This window comes from Rhinopithecus bieti, unplaced genomic scaffold, assembly GCF_001698545.2.
Source record: "Rhinopithecus bieti isolate Rb0 unplaced genomic scaffold, ASM169854v2 scaffold_11944, whole genome shotgun sequence".
NCBI lineage: Eukaryota > Metazoa > Chordata > Mammalia > Primates > Cercopithecidae > Rhinopithecus > Rhinopithecus bieti.
This window is the reverse complement of record NW_016807378.1, coordinates 2,970,235-2,977,178: the sequence shown is the minus strand read 5'-3', so window position 1 is coordinate 2,977,178 and position 6,944 is coordinate 2,970,235.

The following is a 6,944-nucleotide window of genomic DNA, read 5'->3' as shown; positions in this document are numbered from 1 at the left end:
AAAAAAAAAAAAAAAAAAAAAAAAAAAAAAAAAATAGATACCACCTGAGACTGGGTTATTTATTTATTATTATTTTAAGATTTAATTTTACTTTAAGTTCTGGGCTACATGCACAGGACAAGCAAGTTTGTTACATAGGTAAACATATGCCATGGTGGTTTACTGCACCTATTAACCCATTGCCAAGTATTAAGCCCCACATGTATAAGCTATTCATCCTGATGCTCTCCCTCTGCCCCCTGCCCCAACATGCCCCAGTGTGTGTTGTTCCCTTCCCTGTGTCCACATGTTCTCATTGTTCAGCTCCCACTTATAGATTAGAATGTGGTGTTTGGTTTTCTGTTCCTGTGTTAGTTTGCTGAGGATGATGGCTTCCAGTTCCATCCAAGTTCCTGCAGAGGATACAGTGTGTCTGTGTCCTCCCTCTAGAACATAAGCTCTGTGAAGGCAGAAACTTTTTATCTGTTTTACTCACTGCTGTTTCCCTAGTGCCTGGTGCAAGGAAGACACTAAATACATATGTGTTGAAGGAAAAGGAGGCAAGGAGATTTGTTTGGAGTCTCTGACAACCGTATGATGGGGGAGGATGAGGATCTGGAAAGGGCAGTGTGAAGAGAGAAAGAGGAAACCTGGAACTAAACATGCAAAAGCCTGGGCCATTCCCTGGGACCATCCTGCACAGGGCCTTTTCATCTTTGTGGTTCTTTCTGTGGGCCCCTGTGCCCGTGCTCTTCCATGAGTCAGCGTCTAAGGAGCCCCCAGGCCTCCTGTCTGTAAATCATTAACACCTCTCCTATCCTCTGTTTGACTGCCTAGCCAAGGTCACCATCATTTCCTGCCCAGCCTGACTCCCCAGGTGCTCATAACTTTACAGTGAATGTTTGATGAAGGATGGCATTTGCCACGTGAGCAAGGGAAAGGAACCTAAGTTCACATAGTTCATTTTCAAGCACCCTTTTTTTTTTTCAGTCCAAGAGGTTTAAGTGCCTTTTCTCTGCTACTAAATAGCCCCTTTCAATGGCTCTCTCCCCAGACCTGCTTTGAGGGCCCTCTCTGTGAGCCATCAGGCTCTTCTTCCACAGGCGCCTGTTTCTCTTCAGCTCTTTCATTTTTTTATGTGACTTGTTCTTTCTGTGTCTCACCCTTACCCTCAAATAAATTGAACAAGTGGGTTTTGGGATCCTCCCTCAGGATAACTCAGCCATGGCCAACCATGCCCCCAAACCACAAATGACTAAGAGTGTGAGGCCCTCCAAGCTGCCCACGTCTCCCTCTAGGCCAACTGTCAATTCTAAGCCATCCTTGCGGTTTCTCCTGGGAAAGCTATGGGCTATCCTTCACGTCAACAAAACCCCTGGCGACCTGCCTGGGCCTGCCTGGTCGTGCTGGGGACTGTGCTGTGGTAACAGACAGGGCTTCTCTGTCCCATCCACATTCTACACTATGCTGGCACTGGATGGGGACAGAGGAGTGGGCTGGGGGTGTTGTGATTAGAGTCCAATGCCCCAGATTGTGCCATCTGGAGAGGGAAGCCCCTGGGGATTACTTGGAAACTAGCGACACCTGGGGACAACAGTTAGTAGGTCTGAGATGGGGAATGCAGGGCTGAGGGTGGAATTCCAGGACATTTCAGTTTTCAGGAATGAGCTAGAAGCTATGAGATGAATGTAGACCCTGTGGTAGAGTCTAACATGCCGACTCTGCAGAGGACGACCGATGGAACATAGACGCACATTTTTCAGAGTGAGGCCAGTTGGGAAATGAGATTAACAGCCAAAGGCTAAGATTGTGCTGGTGAACAGAGGCTCACAAGAAAGGCACAAGAAAGAAGTGGTGATTTAGATCTTAGGCACAGCTACCGGGGTTCCCTAACACTCTCACTCCATTTTCAGGAAAGCATAGCGTTCAATTTCCATTTAGGACCTGTGCTTCCTTAGAGGCGCCCAGATATTCTCCCGAGTTCAGGCTTCTATTGGGATTGATTCTGAAAGCAGCAGTTAGTGGCTCATTCATTCATTCACAAGTTCCCATTGAGTCCATTGGCAGGTCCTGAGATACAATGGGAGCAAAGTACAATCCCTAGCCTTCCAGGGTCCCAGGCCAGTGAAGAGGGCCGACTAGCAAACAAGGAATTACAGCTCATTGTGATGAGCGCGATCACCGGACAGGGCCTCTGAAGAAAAGTCCCAGTTGCAGGAAGCAAAAGCAGTCTCACAGGGCGGGGGAAATGGAAGGAAGACGGGCAGCCAAAGAGGCATAGAGAGCAACAGTAAAGGGATCTCAGGGGATTTGGATGGAGCGTCCAAATCCCTGATAGCAGCAGCCAATGCAAGCTTCCTGGTGAAGATAGACTTCCTGAGGCGGTCACACCGAGCCCTGGAGCCAGGCGGGAGTTACCCAGGATAGACTGAGAGGACTGAAGGGTTGGGTGGGAAGACAGTAGAAGAGGAAGGGCAGCCAGGAGCAAAAAAGCCTGCTCAGCAGAGCACTGTGGCCCCTCGTTCAAATGGACTCCTCCCCCACCTTGGGCGGCTGCTTTTCCATTTGTGAATAGCAAGATAACAACCTCAGGATATCTAACATTTTTTTCTTACAAAACAAAACAAAAACATACGATACTACCTAGTTCTCTTTGAAAAATAATCGAGTGCTGTTGAGAATAACGTCTGCTCCAGACCTTAGTGGGCAGTGGTGGGTCACGGCCAGCTCCTTTACAGGTGACCTTGATGTTGAAAGTCCCGCAGTATGTCTGCCTCCGCGATCGGCCGTGAGCACCTGCTGCAGCCGGCTGCCCTGGGATCCCAGGGAAGTGACCCCTTTAGAGGACGAACGGCTCCTTTATCGGCCACTCCACCCAAATTCCGGTACTGGGAAGACTGAAGAGGCTCCTGGTTGGGGAGGAGAAAACCTCCTCAGAATTTCCTTGGAAAATATTTCCTAAGTGAAGACAAATTAGCCTGAGGGGACATTTCTCTTGCCTTCTTTCAACTCCCCTTTCAAGTTAACAGAAATCTATACTTTTACACCTTGGTGACTGCGGCACTGAATGGTTCTGCCTCTGGAACATAAATCTAATATTTCTATCTCTGCCTTGAACAGGGCCACTTAATTTTTTAACCTGTAGAATGTCCAAATATCAGTGCAACTATAGAGTGTAAAGTGAGATCAATGCGTTTTCCAGATGGGGAAACTAAGGCACAATGTGGGAAAGTGGTTTATTAGGGGAAACAGGGACAGATCTAAAACATGGTGTTTAGTGGCCTGGTGCCCTTTCCCTTCCACTGTTCCGGGCAGGCCCTTCCAGCTCCAATGTGTGGATGGGAGTGAGAAGTGTAGGAGGGGCAGAGTGCACGCAGCCCCCAAGCTAGGCCTTGTGTCCACAACCTCTTTCCCTAGAGCTGCTTTTCCCCATTGTGGCCTGGGTCCTGACTCTCAGGGCCACAGTGGCAGGTCTGCTGGGTCTATTGGCTAGAAGGCCAGGGTTAAGTTTCCTTTTAAGAAGTGTTGTGATGAAACCGAATGATGAAGGGGTCTTGGTGGCAGAGTCCAGGGTCCTGTTCTTGGAACTTCTTCTGGACATGGGCAAGCACCTTCTCATCCCTGGACATCGGAGTCCCCACCTGGAAAATGGGAGAATGGGACCAGAAGACTCTGAAGGAACCAGCTCTGATTGCCAAGGCACCACTGAGTGTGGTGCCTGCTCACTCCTCTTTGCCTCAGACAACCTGGACTTGTCTCCTTGTTTCACAATTTGCTTGCCATTCTTGGGATTCTTGTGATGCTGGGTTCACAGGGCTGGTCCCTCCTGACCCTGGCAAGCCGGAGGCTAAAACTGAAATCTGAAATGAAGATGCAGACATTGGAGTGGAGAGGAAGTGGATTAATCACATTTCTCCTGCCCAGAGTGGGCTGCAATCCTGCCAAGGCACAGGGACCAGGCAAGCCAGAGAAACCTGCTTTGTAGCCAAGCCTGCTTATCTGCACTTCCAACTCATAAAACCTACACTTCCTTCTTGTGCAGGAAGTCATGGACACTGTTGAAAATCTTACTCCTTTAGCAACGGGTGAAACCCTTCAAGCTGAGCTGGCACTGGGGAGCTGTGACCATCTCTTAACCAGTCTTCCTAATCCACATCCCCTAAATGAAAGTGTTCTCTTTACTGCTCTACTAGAGGCTTAAGTTTCTGCTGAAAAACCCTAAATATAGTTTATGACCAAATGAAACTTCTTGTTACGCTAAGTACCACCTTCACAGGTATTTTCTTCAACTTTTTGGGTCATGTATTGGTTCCTCCTCCATCCTTTTCTCAGAAATGTGTGGTTGAGAGGCAGGGAGACAAGTCATACTCTCCTTAGTGTGCAGACATGCAAAAGTTGTGCCTCGCCTCTGGCATAAATGAGTGTTTTTTGTCCCCTGTGTATTAGTCAGGGTTCTCCAAAGAAACAGAACCAATAGAAAGGAGGTGTGTGTGTGTGTGTATGTGTGTGTGTGTATGTGTGTGTGTGTGTGCGTGTGTAGAGAGAGAAAGAGAGATTTATTATAAGGAATCGGCTTATAGAATTCTGGAGGTTGACAGGTCTCATGATCTGCAGGGTAAGTCATCAAGCTGGAGACCCGAGGGAACCAATGGTGTAGTTCCAGTCTAAAGGCTGGCAGACTCAAGACCTGGAAAGAAGTGATGCTGCAATTCAAAGGCAGGGGAAAAAAACCAAAAAACAAAACAAAAACAAACAAACAAACAAACAAACAAAAAAACAATGTCCCAGTTGGAAGGCCATCAGGTGGAGAAATTCCCCCTCATCGGGAAGAGCGTCAGCCTACTTATTCTGTTCAAGCCTTTAGCTGACTGAATGAGACGCACTCACACTAGGGAGGGCAAGCTGCTCTCCTCAGTTACTGATCTAAATGTTAATGTTATCCAAAATACTCTTACAAATAATGTTTGATCAAATATCTGGGAATCCTGTGGCCTAGTCAAGCTGGCACATAAAATTAACCATTACACCCCCCTAAAGAAATTCAATTAATTTGTAATCCAGGGAAATGGAATTTTTGGGAAATTTTGGGGCCAGCAAAATTACACTATATGGAGATTAGTAACAAAAGTCTTTCTTACCCTAATGGTTGGACAGCCCCATCTCCTGAAACATTTTGCAAATTGAAGCTTAATGACATAATTATTCTTATTTTCCTCATTTTGCTGTCTGTTTGAACTTTGAAAGAATGGCCTATTGCTCGAAGATGTATTATAGGCACAAGTTTTATCTGACATTAATCCAAGAATAAGCCTTTTTTTGAGTTTTTCAGTCATTTACAATTCCTTTAATCAAGAAAGCCATAACAAATGATTAACATTTCTCTGTGATTCCAAGTTGACTCCCCAAAAAAGAAAAGAAAAATGCTCAGTTGTGAAAATGTTGAACAAGGGTGTGATTATGTTAAAGAAAATTATCATGTAAGAATCATTTCAAGGAAATAAATAAAAGGCAGATGCCTTCTTTTCATCCCCACCTAAAGGAGAGAAAAAAAAAGTGCTATCCTAACATCTATACAAGGCAAGGAAAGCTCCAGATGAGTTTCTCGTGGTCACATTACTAAAGCAGTGGGGTCATGATGCTGCTGGCTCTTCATTTAAGTGACTCTGTCTGATTAGATGTGGGTGACCATGATCTTCCCAGGCAAACAACAGTAGGAAGTAAGCAGGTATTGAATTCCATATTATTAAATATGGGGCTAGAAGTCTAGATAGGTGTCCTCAGACAGTCTCCACTACCAAATAGAACAAGAAAATTAAAGCACAGGCATAGGTAAAGAAGTAAACTCAACCCACCTTGCTCCCCTGAATCTTAACTATGCTGCCCCCTGGTATGTGAAGACATAATACAACTGTCAGTGTTCAATTGCAGAAAGAGGAGCTCTCCATCTATCTAGGTGGAAGGGTATTGAATTTACAGAAACAATGGCAAGACTGAAGAAACAGACTCCCGGTTGAGCTTCCAGGAATGACACCCAAAGCCACACTGCAGATCAAGATCTCAAGGGGCCTGCTGCTCCTGCCACAATCAGGAGGCCATTTCTGCTGAAGTGGTAAACTGCATCTGTACCTGCTGGCTCCAGAACTATCATGCTTCTGCCGTGGCCTGCATCAGCAAAATAAAATGCTTTGTGAAACAAATGAAATGCCGCCTCTCTCCCAGAGGGATTCAGTTCCCAACCAGTATCATGAGTGTCGGATGGAGGGTACCTAAATCAAACCCAGAACTCTAGCTAGAAGGAGTCCGGGAAGTGTAATGTTTAGTGATCAACCTCTGCAGTGCAGAACGGCACTCAGGAGAGAGACAATTCACAACTACGACCCAGCACAGGCACTCGTGGTGTAGCAGGAGAGCACGGGTTCGGAGGCACATGCTTCACCTCTTTGAGCATCAATTCCTTACTCCTTAAATATGGAGATAAAACTTACTTTGTAGAATTAAGTGAAGTACATATTCAAAGTTTTCATAATAATAATAATAAGTCCCATAAATGTCAGTTTCCTTTTAAACTTGAACTAGAAATCCAGGTCATGACTAATGTGAATCAGTCAAATTGATTTCTTTTAGGGAAGTTTGTTTAATATTTGTTTTTGTTTTGTTTTGAGACACAGCCTCACTCTGTTGCCCAGGCTAAAGTGCAGTGGCATGATTACGACTCATAGCAGCCTCAACCTCCTGGGCTCAGGTGATCCTCCCACCTCAGCCCCTTGAGTAGCTGGGCCTATAGGCACACACCACCATGCCCAGCTAATTTTTGTGTTTTCTGTAGAGATGGGGTTTTGCCATGTTGCCCCGGCTGGTCTCGAAATCCTGGGCTCAAGTGATTTGCCTGCTTTGACCTCCCAAAGTGCTGGGATTACAGGCATGAGCCACAACCCCCAGCTATAATAGTTATTTTGAAGCACAAA